Source organism: Megalopta genalis, chromosome 2 (assembly GCF_051020955.1).
Source record: "Megalopta genalis isolate 19385.01 chromosome 2, iyMegGena1_principal, whole genome shotgun sequence".
Classification (NCBI taxonomy): Eukaryota; Metazoa; Arthropoda; class Insecta; order Hymenoptera; family Halictidae; genus Megalopta; species Megalopta genalis.
The window spans coordinates 28,562,586-28,579,741 of record NC_135014.1 but is presented as its reverse complement, the minus strand read 5'-3'; the positions used below and the strand labels follow the sequence as shown (position 1 = coordinate 28,579,741).

Below are 17,156 nucleotides of genomic sequence, written 5' to 3'. Positions count from 1 at the left end.
ACAGGGAATCAAAGCGAGAGGGGCAGAAAGAGAGAGGAAGAGAGAGAGAAAGAGGACGAGAGAAAATTGAAGAGAATTGGAGGGAGAGAGAGAGAGAATAGAAGAGAGAGAGCGCGAGAGAAAAAGAGCGCGAGGGAGAGAGAATTGGAGAGCAAGAGCGCGAGAGGGAGAGCGAGAGAGAGAGAGCGCGAGAGAGAAAAAGCGCGAGAGAGAGAAAGCGCGAGAAAGAGAGCGCGAGAGAGAGAATTGGAGAGAGAGAGAGCGCGCGAGAGGAAGAATTGGGACGAGAGAAAATTGGAGAGAGAGAGAGAGAGAGAAAGAAGGAGAGAGAATTGGGGAGAGAAAACGAAAGAGAATTAGGGAAAGAAAACGAGAGAATTGGAGAGAGAGAGAGAGAAAGAGAGAGAATTGGAGTGAGCTAGAGAGAGAGAGAGAGAGAGAGACAGAAAGGCGAGGGTTGAGATCAGATTTCGAAGGATCGACCAGGTATCCCCGCGATGCCCCTGGCAGATCCGATCCCGATAGCCGAGAACCTCTTCGTATTCATTTACGAGACGATTTCGTCGTCTCTCGAACGATTCGAACGCGAAGCCCCAAACACGGTCCAATTATCGTGGGGCTAATCGCCGAGCCAAGGATTGTTTAAACGCGTATTATCGGGTACGGACAAACACCGATGATCCCTCTGCGACAACCGCAAGAACGTTGCCGTTTGTCCCCTCGAGAATAGACCGATTTCGTTCGCGGCTTCCGGTCGCGTTCAAACTTTATCGTGGCGATTTATTTGGAAATTAAAATGAAACGGAGTCGTAGAGCTGCGGCGGTTCTTTGTTCGGTGGTAGGTGAACGTAGGGGTGACAGCAGGACAGAAGGGGAGACGGAGAAAGGTAGGAATAGGGAGAAAGAGAGAGAGAGAGAGCGCTCCAGAGAGAGAGAGAGAGAGTGCGCTCCAGAGAGAGAGAGAGAGAGTGCGCTCCAGAGAGAGAGAGAGAGAGTGCGCTCCAGAGGGAGAGAGAGTGCGCTCCAGAGAGAGAGAGACAGAGAGAGAGAGAGAGAGAGAGGCAGAGGGAGGAAGAGAGAAAGAGAGAGAGAGAGAGAGAGGGAGGAAGAGAGAAAGAGAGAGAGAGAGACAGAGGGAGGAAGAGAGAAAGAGAGAGAGGGGAGAATCCAGCGTCGAGAAATCGGGGATTCGTCGAGCTGCAGGCTTCCTCGCAAGATTCTCGAATGACCGGGCTGCTTCCATCGGCAGGATTCGCTTTATATCAGCATAGGGTACACGTACGCCGATTACTGTGCCTTCGTAATAATTTCACTTATATCTCGAAGCGACATTGTTCGACAAATTCGATCCGTAATTTTCACGAACTTGCAATCTGTCGAACGTCACGGTAACTGGCTCCGAAAAACCGTATCGTATATTTCATTAAATATTTCGTGTGTTCTTTCTATATTTAAATCGCGAAGAAATTCGTGCTCGTATAAATAAAAAAGAACACACTTCGACGTTTTAAGGGCGCGCGCGCGCGCAACACAGGCGCAAAGGGTCCATTTTAATTTGCCGAAAACCTCGGACGTCGATTAAATCGGCGCAGTAATTGACACGGTTGCCCTAGTGAACGCTAGAAAATAGCGGTTGGCACGCGGAGAGCAATGGTGCCGAGGGCTTCTCCATTGAGAACCACCAAAGCGGGGCACCTACAAACGCTAGAATCGCTACAATCGGCTGGCAGAGGCACGCCGAGGGTGGTGCACCTCGGTTAACCCTGTGCATACGGCATTCGAAATCATTTCCCACGTGTTATTAACCCCGGCGCGTTCCTCTACGCGTCCCGATCCTCTCTCTCTCTCTCTCTCTCTCTCTCTCTCATACCTGTCCCTTGTTCCTACAGCTTTGTTTCGCCCGTTGAGAGCCGCTCGCGAGAAGAATCGATCGCACAAAGGTAAAAATTCGATCGGCCGCAAATGCGCGCGTTGGTCGGTCCACTCGGCAGAAAATTAAAACGGGAGTAAGCGCACACGTAAAACAACGGCCGGCACGCTCTGATAACCCGTGTTTTCCGATAGGTTAGGTCAGGGACGAGACTGGAAGCAACCTTTCGAATCGCGTACCGATATGCATACACACACACACACACACATAGAGAGAGAGAAAGAGAGAGAATTTAAGAGAGAATTGGAGAGAGAGGGCGAGGGAGAGAAAATTGGCAAGAGAGAGAGAGAGAGAGAGAGAGAGAGAGAGAGAGAAATTTCGAAAGAGAGATAGAGAGAGAGAGAGAGAAATTTCGAAAGAGAGATAGAGTGAGAGAGAGACAATTGCAGAGAGAGAGAGAGAGAAAGGGAGAAAGAGACAATTGCAGAAAGAGAGAGAGAGAGAGAATTCGAGAGAGAGAACTAGAGAGAGAGGGAGAGAATTTAAGAGAGAACTGGAGAGAGAAGGCGAGCGAGAGAAAATTGGCAAGAGAGAAAGAGAGAATTGGAGAGAGAGAGAGCGAAAAAATCAATTCAAATTAGTCAATTCAAAAATATGAATTAATTACGTCGAGTCTGGCAATGTTTCTCCTATTTTATCGACATGCAATTTAATTATACAAATTTTTCTTTCAGACAAATTCAACTAAAACAATATATATTTACTGGCCATAAATGAACTTACACCATTTTCATAATTAGTCGATCGTAAAAATCATTTAATTTCAATTATGAAAAATTTCTTTGCAAATAATAATAAGAGAGAGAGAGAGAGAGAGAGAGAGAGAGAGAGAGAGAACCAAAATAGTAGCAGTACTCCTTATTAATTACATTACATATATCACAAATTACGTGATATCTCGTTTAAAAAAATCGCCGATCAACGTTCCTACCAGAAAAAAGATCGCAGCGCCCAAAGGGTTGAAGTATCTATGAAACAGAGCGATCGACGATTGCGCAAAAGCAGCAGCAGAAGACGGCTTCGAAGAAGATCGCATCGTTCGAAACGCGAAGAAAACGCGATTCCATCGTTCTCTCTCTGGCCGACATTTGGCAATTGCCGGTGCAGAAATTCGCCGGGGGGACAAAGAGAACCGCTAATCAACGCCAGCTGCCAACGAGTTCGTGGCTCGAAGAAGAGCCCGATGATCCGTTTGGATCAAAGACGCTCGCATGTTCGTCGAACGCGAAAATACATACATACACGACGACGTTCGTTCGTTCGTTCGTTCGCGCGTTATGGTTACTATTTCCAGAGGGTAGTAAAGCGTTCGATTCGAATTCAGTTTCGCCGGAACGACGAGCATGCTAAATAATAGTTCTCTGGCCGCCGCCGCCGTCGCCTATACATACATTTTCGTTCGCGTGTTTCGGGCTCTGATATCGACACCGTGAAATATTCTAAACATACAGGGTGTCCCCCGGCGCCGCGAATTTACGAATGTAAAACACGAACCAACCGCGTCGCGCTCGCCGGCCCCCGTAGTAGTTCGTCGATTTTTCCGCCGCGATATAAACATCGCGGGCGCGCCTTTAATGAAAATGGTCGAACGCAAATGGAAAGCCCGTCCTTCGTGTCGCCTCCCCGGCTTTTCTTCTCTTTTTTTCCCCCCTCGCGCCGTCCCCCCTCGCCCTACCGCATCCCTCGTCCTCTTCCGCGTCCTCTTTCTCGCCCTCCTCCCTCGCCCTCTGCCGGCCATCTCGCTCCCGCCACGGCTTCGCCTCTCTTTCCGCACCGACGTTCCCCCTCCCTCCCGCCCCGCCAGCCGCTCGTTCTCCTTCTGGTCGCTCCATCGACTTTCCTAGGGATCTCACGGATAATGTATAGCGTTCGTTCCTAAACCATACGCATCGCATTCTCGACGATAAGCTCGAATAAAAAACGAAATGGCTGCTGCCGTTTACGTACTCTCTCTCTCCCTCTCTCTCTCTCCCTCTTTCTCTCTCTCTCTCTCTCTCTTTCTCTCTTCCTCTCTCTCTCTTTCTTTCTCTCTCGCCTCTCTTTTATTGAACAGGATCGGCGAAATTAGCACCGCGTTATAATTTGGGCGAAAACATAATTTCGCGACGATTCCCTTCGAATATTACAATTCGATCCCGAGACAGTTTCATTCGCGCTCGCGATGCGATAAATAATATGCGCTTGCAATAAATATTATGATCGCGTCCTGTTCATTTTTCACTTTTATCCTCGTTATTATTTTATTATTATTATTATCGTTGTTGCTCTCCGATCCGGCGAATAGGATACGCAAATGAATATACGCGAACGTGCGAACGAACTACGAATATCGACGGTGGTGTGGTGTGTGTGTTTTCGGTGTTCATTCAAGATTAAAGATTAATCGGCGAGATCGAGTTATTAATTCGTTGTGCTTTTTTTTCTGACGATCAAATTATGCGATCTAATCTGTCCCGCAGCTACCGTTGAACTCGCGCGATGTAATTATGCATTTATGTATGTTTAAACGGATGTAAACTGTATGTTAAACATTAAACATTAATGTTATTATTATTGCTATTATTGTTAATATTATTATTATTATTATTATTATTATTTCTAGCCGCCTTCGCGGATCTTGTTGAAGATTTGCTATGAAAACTAATTATTATTATTATTGTTATTATTATTATTATTATTACTGTTGAACTGTTGCACTTTTTGCAATTATTACTGTTACTATGTTGAATTCTCGTAGAAAAATTTCGAAAAGGGCATCTGGCCCTATATATGCCAAATAAATAAAATAAAATTGAATTAAACAAAATTGAATCGAATTAAATTCAATTAAACGAAATTAAATTGAATTAAACTGAATTAAACAAGATTAAATTGAATTAAATTCAATTCAATTAAATTGAATTGAATTAAACAAAATTAAATTGAATCAAATTGAATTAAATGAAATCGAATTAAATTGAATCGAACTAATATTAATCCCTGATCTCGTAGAATCTATCCGACTCGGTTCGTCCAAAGATTGACAAACTTTCGCCGGAGGAAACTCGAGATCTTTCACTCCCTTCGAAAACGCTGGAAGGTAGGACGTTTTCCATCGCGCGCCGAGGCTCGCGTATACCGGGTGTCCGCTTGAATTTTCTAGAGCAGTAGACCGCCGAGTAGAAATTGTCGGTTCTGCCCGTCGGGCGGGACGGGGGGGGGGAGGAGGAGGAGGAGGAGATACACAGTTTTCTTCGTCGCGGCTCCGCGCGGTGCGGCGCGGCGCGGAAAGAAGTGAAAGTTCATTTTTAACCGGCCGCTTACAAAAGCGTAATTACACGGTTAGCCAATCGGGCCCGATCATTGTTCCCGGTCGGAATGATAGATCCCATTGAAACTATCATTAAACCGTGCGCGGTTACGTAATCGAGCCGCGTCCCGCGTTTGCATCCTCTCCTCGCGGCCCGGCCGCGTGTTAAAATCACGCGCGTGTGCGCCCCCGCCGTGCCGTGGCGCGTGTGTAACGCGCTGACCGTGCCGGCACCAAGCGTTATTAATACGTGTCGAAGAACGTGTGCCAACAATAGTGATTTATTTCGCATCGACCACTGCCATTTATGTGTATTCTGTCCTCCCCCCACCCCCTCCACCGCCCTCGCTCGCGCTCGCGCGGTCTCTCCTCTCCTCTCCTACGGACGTATTAACTACTGGAACGCGGTCGTTCGCCAATGTAGTATAGATTCGGAGGCTTGTCGATTAAGCGCGCACAGTTTCCCCTCGTTAGCGTCGCGCGATTTAGGCGAACGGAGGCTCCTACGGTGTATATGCTCCTACGCCCATGGCGACCACATTTTCCCGCTCGTGAATCGACAGAAATTGTTTCATTGTTTCATCAAGAATTTCGACGCGAATTTATCCGGACTTCTTGTTAATTTTGTTTTTTTTTATTATAAATATATATATTATTATATTATATTATATTATTTATAATATCGTAATAATATAATATAGTAATTTATTATATTATATTATATTATATTATTATATTATATAAATATATTATTATAAATATATCAAGAAGTTTCTTCAATTGTTTGTTAACAAAGACTCGGTCGAAACGACCGGCACCGTGGATTTATCATTGTAATGTAGGCAGCGGATTTTGATGGAATATAATTTTCTGTGTATCGATCGCAAGACGTTCGAAAAGAAAGCGGTCGCTCTGTTGGATCATTTTCGATGATTCCAGCGATTTTTACATCGTTTGGACGGAGACGAAGGCGCTGTTTTCGGGCGGCGCGTCGCGAGACGGCCGAACGCGTCAAAGCAGAGGCAATCGTTTGTCGAGCGACCGGTACTCTCCCGTCTTTATTTTCAGTGGCAGGCCTGGCTATATTTAGACCGCTTTAGTCACCTTCGAAAGTGCCTCCTCTCGTCGAACACTGTGTTCGACGTGTATCGACAAGCGTGCCTCGGCGCCGTTTAACGAGAGCGGCAACAACGACGGGCTCCTTCGAAGAAAATCACAATTTCCTCGATCGCGCGGGGCCGTATTACACGGCCCGATCGATGCACGCGGAAATTACAGCACGCGCGAGCGACAACGACCGGGACGAGCTGGACAAGCGAGGGGATACAGGGTGTCCCGCAATTGCGTTAACGCCTGGGAGCAGGCGATTCCTCGGGTCATTTGGAGCAACTTTTTCCTTTGCGAAAATTCAATCCGCCGCTTCGTTTGCGAGTTATTCGCGAATAAGTAGTGACCAATGAGTGGCGAGCGCGGCTGGCGCGAGGCGGAGCGGCCAAGGAGCGCGCGAAGCCCGGTTCCGCTCATCGTCTCGGCCAGCCGCGCTCGCCTCTCATTGGCCAGTACTTATTCGTTAATAACTCGTAAACGAAGCGTCGGATTGAATTTCCGCTAAGGAAAAAGTTGCTTGAAATGACCTCGGGAATCACGCCCTGTTCTCGGCGTGAACGTGATTATGGAACACCCTGTACAGCGTGTTCCACGAGACCGGCGAGCGACTGGCAAGAATGCAGGACGATGGATTTCCAGTCGAATAGACTCGAAATAAAACTTTCCCAGCGAACACGGTCTTTCATTAGCAACAAGTCGAAGTCCCGGGCGTAACCGTCGGCTGTAGACCAGCCACTTCTTGCATCCTTTCCCGTGATTACGATCCGCGGGGACGTACGATCACCGCCGCGGATAACAGTGTTTACAGGACCTGGCCCCGGCGTTATCTTCGCCGGCTTCCGCAACGTCCGTGCCTCTCTTTCGCAACACCGCCAGAAATTTGTTAACCCTTCGCCGGTATAACGTCCGTTGACACGGGGCCGCCGCTGCAACGACGACGACCGGTCTTCTCTCCTCGCTCGCGGCCATCGATCGCGGCGACACGCGTCGACACGAGTGTTCTTCTCTCGACAACTGTCCCAACTACGGATCCGCCGAGTGACAGTTGTCGTAGAGATACTGTAACATTTATTTTCCAATTCATGAACCCCCTCCACCCCCTCCTCAACCCGGATCGCAGTGGCGTCCCGGGGGTGGGGTGGGGGCGAGTACGACGACGTCGACGCTCGCGATGGCTAACGTTAAATAAAATATGAAATCGACTGTATAATAGCGTACAATGAAATATGGGCTAAAATAGATATCGTGAAATGTAGATCGGGATGAAATGTGATCGACTAGAACGGTGAAAAATTGATACGTAGACTGCGCGGATTTTCGGGCAAAATAGAAACTGTCTGCGCGGAATTGCAAGAATAAATCGCGAGTTCATTATTTCGTTTATCCTTATGGTAGATTAAAAATAATAGTTTATAATAATATATATTAATAATATATATAATAATATAATATATATATATATAATATAATATTATATTATATTTATAATATTATTATATTATATTATATATACTATTATATTATATAATATAATATATATAATAATATGTATTATAATAATAATAGTTTTTTAAATTCTCGTAATGTTTACAATATTTTCAATTACGATTATACGATTTTGCTACAAAATCGCGTTAAATTCTCAGTCTATTGATAAAATGTGAATAGTAGTTAATTGATAAAAAAAAGAGAGGCGCAGTAAATACTCTCTAATTGACCCTCAGCTTGTACACAAGAATAGACAATTTGGAAGGAGGGGACACGATTTTTATAGTCGATTTTTATAGCTTTTATAGTCTTATATAGATTGACAACAATTTTTCTGAACAAGCGTAAACTCAATTAAGGAGAATTCACTCTATATTATACAATAGAATAAAATAGAATTAAAATAAAAGAAAATGAAATAGTAGTCTAAATGGAATACACGTTCAGATAGATAGCTGTTCAGGCCGTAGAGAAAATGGCGGCGATTAAAAGGTGCAGGTCTTTCCGGCAGTTATCGAAAGAATGCTATCGCGAGGCAACGAGGTCGACAGAAGCCACTCTTTCGGTCACGGAAATGCCCTTTGACTCCTCCACACCGAGTCGAGCACCCAAAACGATTTCGCGAACATTCGGATACGGCGGACACCGTTTATTTGGTAAGCGACCCTGTGCGCCGGGGGTGCAGATGCTGGCGAATGGACGGAGCCGCACCACCGATGAAGCAACTAATCAACTATTTCGCGGATACGCTCGACGATTTATTTTCGTCCGGCTTGGCAGTGGCTGTCATAACGTGATTAACCACTGGGCTAGTATTAATTCTTCGGGACGTTTTTGACCGATCGTGCCGACAAATGTGGCAACCTTGTAACGATAGAACCGTTCCGCGGACACACGCGCTCTTCCGAACATTTCGACTCGTGGGGCGGTTTTGGTTTCCAATGAATTCGCGCGGCGGAGCCGGTTTACCGTGGGGTGACCAGTTACTGTGCCTTCTTTGCGTTATCGAGTATTATTAAATTTACGTTTGTAGAACAAGATGTATGAAAGTTCTGTATTCTTTTTTATTTTGCTCACTTTTGAATACAAAAATTTAATACGTCTTATTCCATAAATATACAGTTAATTAAAAAATAAACGAAATAGAAGAATAAAAAGATTTCATACGTCCCACTCGATAAACGTACAGTTAATTAAGAAAATAAACAAAATAGAAGAATAAAAAGACTTCATATGCCTTATGCAACAAACATGATGTTAATTAAAAAATAAAGAAAATAGAAGAATAAAAAGATTTCACATGTCTCATCCGACAAACATACAGTCAATTAAAAAATAAACAAAATAGAAGAATAAAAAGAACTTCACAGGTCCCATGCGGCAACCACAAAATTAATTAAAAAATAAACAAAAGAATAAAAAAACATTTCATACGTCTCTTGCGATGAACGTAAAAAGCCGGACAATAATTATCACGATGGACTTTGGACAATAATGGCAAATTCATCAGTCAGAGGTTTGGATAATCGAGGTTCTACCGAACCATTCGGATCACGAGGAAAAAGTTGGTTCGCTTTGCAACGCATTTCCCTCGGTTCGTCGATCATTTCCCGAAAAAGGGAATGGAAGTGTCTCCCGACTGTTTTGGCGACCTTCTAGCGAGGCTGGCCGGTTCGCGAAGAAACGCGAGCCACCGGGAACGGTATCGGGACTAAGATCGGCCCGCGCGGCGAAAAATAGCGCATTTAATTATAGGTCAAACGCGAGATTCCGCGGAGCAGCTGTTTAAATAGCGATCCGCTCTCGCTCGTCCCGAAGACGATACTCTCTCGCCGTGCCTTCGGCTTCTTCTCTAATCGCAATCGTTTCGTCGGGACGCTTGTCCGGACATCGATTTCTCTTCCCATCCTTGTGAGATAGAAAGAATCTAGCATTCGCGTGTCCTTCCTTCGCTGGAGATCGAGAAGTTCAATGCTATTTCCACCGAACTGGTCGAACGACACCTTTTACAATATCGAATTATTTTCTAGGTTCTTGTTTAAACATTTATGCATTATATTTGCCACGTTCGACGAGTCGACGAAACAGAAAACAATGGAACTATTGGAAGCATTTGCATCCTTCATCATAGATTTCTTTGCCAACAAAATCTATTACACGTACATGTAATAATTTATGTATATTTTTCCTACTTTTATGTTTTTATATAATATTAATATATAATATAATATATATATATATATATATATATATATATATATATATAATACAATATATATTTTATTTAATATTATAATTGCGATATATATATATATATATATATATATATATATATATATATACAAGGTTTTATAATAATAATAATTAATGATTAATTGTAATTAATTAATTCTCTCCTTTCCGACAATAATCGATGCACAACGTTTTTATTTTGCAGAGAAATCTGCAGTCTAATGATGATCGTAAGGTATAATATGAAGGTATAGTAAAATCCAGGTTGAATAGCTACACCAAATTTTCTCCAATTAACCCTCAATTTGTAAACGAAGATTAAAAGTTTGGGAACCGGCGATACGATTACTCGGGGCACGTTTTTATGGTCCTTGACAATCTGCGGCTACAAAATTATCCGCTTTCGTCGACCAGCTTAGGCACAATTGTACAGAACTACTACTATATATTACTATACATATATTATATATATATATATATACTTATAATTGTGCAGAATTTACTATATATATAGTAAAAAAAAATTATCCGCTTTCGTCGACCAGCTTAGGCACAATTGTACAGAATTTACTATATATATATATACTTATAATATTAATATATATATATAGTAATAATATATATATATATATATATATATATATATATATAGTATAGTATATATATATATATATAGTAGTAGTAGTATATATATATATATAGTATAGTAGTAGTAGTATATATATATATATATAGTATAGTATATATATATATATATATATAGTAGTAGTAATATATATATATATATATATATATATATATAGTAAATTCTGTACAATTGTGCCTAAGCTGGTCGACGAAAGCGGATAATTTTTTTTTATTATATATATAGTAAATTCTGTACAATTATAAGTATATATATATATATGTACATAAAATCGGTGGTAATAGCGTTGGCGACAATAGACATGAAATAGCATGATTTAATTGTCTCTCGGGCATCGGATGGTCCCATCGAGGTTCCAAATAGAAGGAACAATTATAAGTGGACGTAGGATTAGCCGGTGAGAGCACAAAGAAGAAATATAAATCAGCGACGGAGCGTAAAGAGAAGGACCAGAGCTTGTTGCTCTCGACAAAGCGTTCGATCTAACGGGGCGAAAGCTGGTTCGCCGTAGGGGCGCGGTGGTCATATGGTCTCGTCCGCAAAATTCGGGGCAACCATAATGTCTCCGAGTACCTGAAGACAATGTCCTTCGATGGTTTCTGCCTTCGGTCCTATCGACTCGACTGTCATAACCGGACAATGAAAACAATGTGCTCGGCTGAGTAATCCTCCTCCTTCGGATACTCTCGGTCGGTTAATTGCGAGCGAGCGAGCGAGACCGAGAGAGAGAGAGAGAGAGAGAGAGACCGAGAGAGAGAGAGAGAGAGAGAGAGGGAGACAGAGACCAAGAGAGAGAGAGAGAGAGAGAGAGAGAGAGACAGAGACCAAGAGAGAGAGAGAGAGAGAGGGGGGGGGGAGACAGAGACCAAGAGAGAGAGAGAGAGAGGATAAGCGACGAGAAAAGGACAGAGAGAGCCGGCGACCTGGCCCGTTGTTCGATGGAGACGCTGTTAGTCATACGCATACCTGCCTACTTAGGGAATTCAAGAGCCAAGTATGGCAAGACCTTGTGTTATCCCAACCAATAATATTCCGGGTACACCGGCGCGGTGTTTTGATCGGTTCTGACCAATAATTCACGCCCCGCAGCATCGCTGGCAGCCGCTTAAAAATATAGTACAGTAATGTCTCCCTAACTGACTCTCAGATTGTCCACAAAAATGGACAATTCGGGAAGAGGAGATACGATTATTCGAGAGCATTGCAGCTCGTTTTTATAACTGCTGAAAATCGGTAACTATAAAAACGAGTTGCAAGGATCGAATTATTATACATTCTCCCTAATTGCACTTCGGCTTCTAAACAAAAGCTTGAGAAATAACCTTTCCCCCAATTTGGGAAGGGGAGATACGGTTACCCGAGCCTCGCACCTCGGTTTTTTTTATAATTGTTGACCAACTGTCTTTCCACATTGTCCATCGTTGTTTACAAAGCCGATGGAAAATTAGGGAGAATTTACTGTACACGATATATGTACATTGGTCGCGCGCAAGAATTCTTCGTGCCTCGACGATTGCTCGTTTCGTGGCTTTCTTCCGGCCTCGGTGTCTCGAAGACACGTCATCGGACACACGTGACCACCGGCCACTAGCGGATTTTTATGCAATCCAGACTTTCTCGAAAAATATCCTCGAAGGGCGATGCCATTATAGATACGAGCGTGCCTCTCCTTCCCGCAGTTTCGCCGGGAACGGTTGCTTTACTATTTGAGGTACCTGAGAGCGACGTCGTTTGCAGGTATTATTTACTATCGGCTAAATCGTACGCTGATCAAGTTTATCGATATTTGTTTATCGCGAATTCGTCGATGCACTCCGTTATAATATAGAGGCCAAAATATTGGACATTCGATGCTTCGGCGAGCCTCGAAACAGCGACAATGCTAGTACGCAATGCTGCCATAAGTGCCATTCATTTTGTACTGTGTTTCTTAGTGCTTTGGATACTAGTAGACGGCGGATCCTTATGCGAGATAAAAATCGTGTAAGTTAATTGCGCGAAACGTAAACGAAATGAAAATGTTTTTGCTGTTTTAATAATGATTCTGATACAGTAGAATCGTATCTAAAGGTTTATTTTTATAATATCCTGATACAAAAAGATAATATAATTTATATATTATATAATATAAGATTATTATATTATTATATTATATAATAATATAATAATATTATTATTATAATTTATATATAATTTATAATATCCTGATAAAAAAAGATAATATAATTTATATATTATATAATATAAGATAATATAATTGTATATATAATAATAATATAATAATATAATATTATTATTATAATTTATACATAATTTATAATATCCTGATACAAAACGATAATATGATTTATATAATTTCATATATAATAGTAATATAATTATTACAATTCATATATAATTTATAATATCCTGATGCAAAAAACATTCCATTATTTCCAAAATTTCATCCAAGTTCTGTTAACTAGGTGACAAAATTATTTAATCCTCCTCCGTTAAAATTATACGCTTCGTCCATCAATTGATAGGCCTTCGTATGCTTTTTAAACAAAGAAAGAACGGTATCAGGAGGCGTACGTGGAAAACAAATTAGTTCAAGCGTCATGAGATCGAACGTTACCGCGATACGACGGCGCCGGGAATATTGTTGACGAAACGCACAATTACACGGGTCTTTCGTTACGGAAAGGACGGGCCCGCAGCGGCGCGCGTTCCGGCACGAAACTGCGGCACGATGTTGCACCGGGCTCGGCTCTGCGCGAGGTTGCAGGATTTCGTCATTGCGAGAGAGGACTGGTCGCGCGACACACTCGAGCGCCCGACTGGTAACCAGAGCCCCGGATTATCCGTTTACACGTTTCCCGCGTGTAATTAACAATTCCGTGTATCGTCGGCGGACACTTGAAAATTCGTTTATCAACGTTTACGTTCCGCGTTTGAAACGTTTCCACGTTCCAGCGTTGCATCTCGAAATGTTTTCCACGCAGCCGGCCCAGCACCGGACGCCGTTGTTTACGCGTACGGTCAGGGCGCAACAGAAGCGCGGGCGGGGGGGAGGGGGTTACCCTTGGGAGACGAAACGGTTATGAAAAGGACAATCCGCGTTAGCGTCGGATGGTCCTTCGAAAAGGATCGACCAAAGGAAATCCCTCGAACGCCTTTCGACGACCAAAACCGCTTCTGCATTCTACCACAGTTTGCCAAGGCGTATTTTCAAGGACACAATCGGCTACACGGAACTTCGACCACCGGGGTGCTGCGAGTAACATCGTTTTCTACGGAACGGAACACGCTTGGACAGCTGTACAATTTGTTAACGCGAGGACCGAGGCTAATTTTAACCCTCTGCACTGGAGTAGTGACTCTGAGGTGACTGAGGCACCACTGAAATTTGTTCTAAGATCATTTTTACGTTAACAAAGTTTAGATTTTGAAAAATTGTTAAAGGAGGAACCGTTGTGCAGATCGCAAGACTCAATTTCGCATGCATAAAATGCACTTTGTCGTATAAAATGAAAATACTATGAATCAGAAAAATTATTTTGAATTTACAGTTAAAATAGCTACGAGTGCAAAGGGTTAAAAGTCACGAGGACAGAGTTCTAAATTCTAGAACTCTGAAAATAAAAAAGAGATTCTAAATTCTCAAAATTTCTAAATTCTTCTCTACTCTCTCTAATAAAAAAAAGAGTTCTAAATTAATTAATTTGTATTATTTGTTGGGAAAATCGGACAGATGTTTCTATCGTGGTCTTCTGGGAATATAAATATATACAACAATTTTTAGCAAGTACTCTGGTGCGATATCATCGGTCGATGGGGAGAATTTAGTGAACCATCGGCGGATGGTAGGGACGGGTTAAAAACTGTGTTTCTCGCGAAAAGCAGTCGGGCACCGAGTGTCGAAAAATAAAAGAAGCCGAGAACGGCCACGAGACAGCGGAGCGGAAAACAGGATCCAGATATGAGCGGAGGGTTAGGAGCATTGTCCACCTGTCCACCTTCGTTCCCCCAGCCGGCCGCGAGGCACCTGCGTGACGTCACACGAGGAAACAGCTGGTCGCTCCTTTCTTACTTGCGAGTCTCGGTGTCCGCTGCTCTGCAACCTCTCCCCGTCTATCTTTCTCGTTCTCTGCCACCACTCCTCCAACAGCTCTCGATCCTCGTCCCTTTTAATCGCTTCTCGCTCGTGCCTTGTTTACTTTTCCCTTCTCTGTCTCCTCGATGCCTCGCCGGATCGTTTCTGCTCTGTTCTTTGCCCGAACGCGCGCGAACCGCGTCTCGTTTCCATTCGTTGTCCGACCTCGTCTCTCTCTCTCTTTCTTTCTTTCCCCCTCACTTTCCTCCTTCTCACTCTCTCTCTCTCTCTCTCTCTCTCTCTCTACTCCTTCGGCTTTCCAGTCGGTCCGTCTTTGTCTCGACTTATTTTCTTTTTATCAAGCATCTGGAACCTCCGGTGAGCTTCATTTCGGCTACACGTACAGTTAGAGCGAGACACATATTTTACAAGATTCTGGCGAAGAACGTTCGACCGGTTAACCAATATAAATATCTAACTCTTTTGGTTTTTCGCTGCTCGAGCGGATTTATTCAAATTTTTCAAACTTTGTCTCTTGTCTCTTACTTTGTACAAAATGAAGATATTTTCTCCACTGGTTACAAGCCAAAGAATTTAATTTGTTCTTCGAACCATGAATGACGGTTTAATAGCACTCGTGTTTAATTATTACACACTAATACTGTCTCCGGCGAGAGGATTATCTTGAATCTCGATAGAATAGTAAATGAAAGTAGTAAAAAAAATAAGTAAATGAAAGTAAGTAAATAAATAAATAAGTAAATAAATAAAATAGTAAAAAAAATAAGTAAATGAAAATTGATGGTAAATATTTGAACGGATCCATGGCTGCCATAAGATACGCATATTATACATTTATGTACGTTTATTTTTCCACGTAAACGCGTGAGCAGACTATTTACGAGTTGTACGTCGACGTTACGAATGCCCCGATGGCCTGTACAATAGTAAGGTGCTGCGATTTGCGGCCGTCGCTGGCATTGCGACCACGGTGAGGTAATTTGTTACAGCTCTCGGCCGACGAGCATTCTTCGTCGAAAACTTATTAGACACCCTCGCCTTTGAAGGCTTCTACGAGACCCTTTAAAACCCCGTATCTCCTCGCTGGCCTTGGGACCACCAAAAAACCAATCGATAGACTCCGACGGAAAGGAACGCTCGTAAATCCGCGTCGTTCGACTCGGTTCGAAAAGCAGAAATTTTCAGCCCACCAGCAATTCGACGGCGCCGCCGCCAGTGCAACGATATAAAACTTTCTAAAATCGTGCATTCGAAATTGTTTTTATACCCGGACCCAGATTAGACGTTCCCATTCACCCAAACTGTCCTGCAATTAACCCCGTTCGACCGTTTTCATAGATTTATAGGTTATGCCTATAACTATAATAATATCTATAAATAAATAATAACTATATATCCCACGATCAGCGTTACTAATATTCCCTAGGTTTATAATATAATACAATATAATATATTATATTATATTATATTATTTATATATATATTATTATTATTATTATATTATATATATATTATTATTATATTATATTTTATATTATTTATATTTATATTATATTATATATATATAATATATATAATATAATATAATATAAATATTTTCCATCTTTCTCCTTTCTCTACTATCCTTGTGTTACACGCTTTCGCCAAGAAGATTCCCGACTCTAACCTCTTGCACCGAAATGACGTACTACACGCTGGTATCTTTAATCATGAACAAGAAGATAAATAAACAATAAAACTAGCTAGAATCGTCGCGTCGGGGTTCATCGTACCGAACAAGACCAATAACAGAGATCCTCAATAAACTGACGATCTTGTAAATAATTGTTTCAAAAGAGTCCGACATACATCTACAATTTCATTTATAACGCTTATAAATATATTCTCATAATATTATACACTATAATAAATTTACTGTTTCATCGTTTTTATTAAATTTAACCCTTTGCACTCGAAGCTATTTTAACTGTAAATATAAGATCATTCTTCTAACTTATAGTATTTCTATTTTATACGATGAAATGCATTTTATGCATACGAAATTGATTCTTGAGATTCGCGCCACAGTTACGCTCTTAACAATTTATTAAATCTAAACTTTGTTAATATCGAAATTATCTTAAAAGGTGATATATCAAATTTTAGTGGTGCCTCAGAGTCACTACTCGAGTGCAAAGGGTTAACCGTTAGATCGTGAATCGAGCGAATCTCAAAAATAACTTCAAGCGCAAGAGGTTAAGTTCTACGCGCGATTTTGTTCGCAACATTTAACGGATATGCAAAGGTATTTCGATCGTCGCTTCGACGAAACATAAAGAGGCGATAATGAACTCGGCGGTAATCGCTAATAATTCCGAAGTGAGTCACT

General features: G+C 42.2%; 1 protein-coding gene and 1 long non-coding RNA gene across 2 annotated transcripts in view; one reads left to right on the top strand and one right to left on the bottom strand.

Annotated features, from left to right (window-relative positions):
* The window catches only part of LOC143258838 (uncharacterized), a 17,668-nt gene extending 13,407 nt beyond the window's left edge, over positions 1-4,261 (top strand). The window contains exon 3 of the long non-coding RNA XR_013032733.1: positions 2,605-4,261. This is a non-coding gene — a long non-coding RNA (uncharacterized LOC143258838). The remainder of the gene's footprint in view (positions 1-2,604) is intronic.
* The window catches only part of LOC117229797 (uncharacterized), a 128,067-nt gene that overhangs the window by 55,484 nt on the left and 55,427 nt on the right, over positions 1-17,156 (bottom strand). The window lies entirely within an intron of this gene.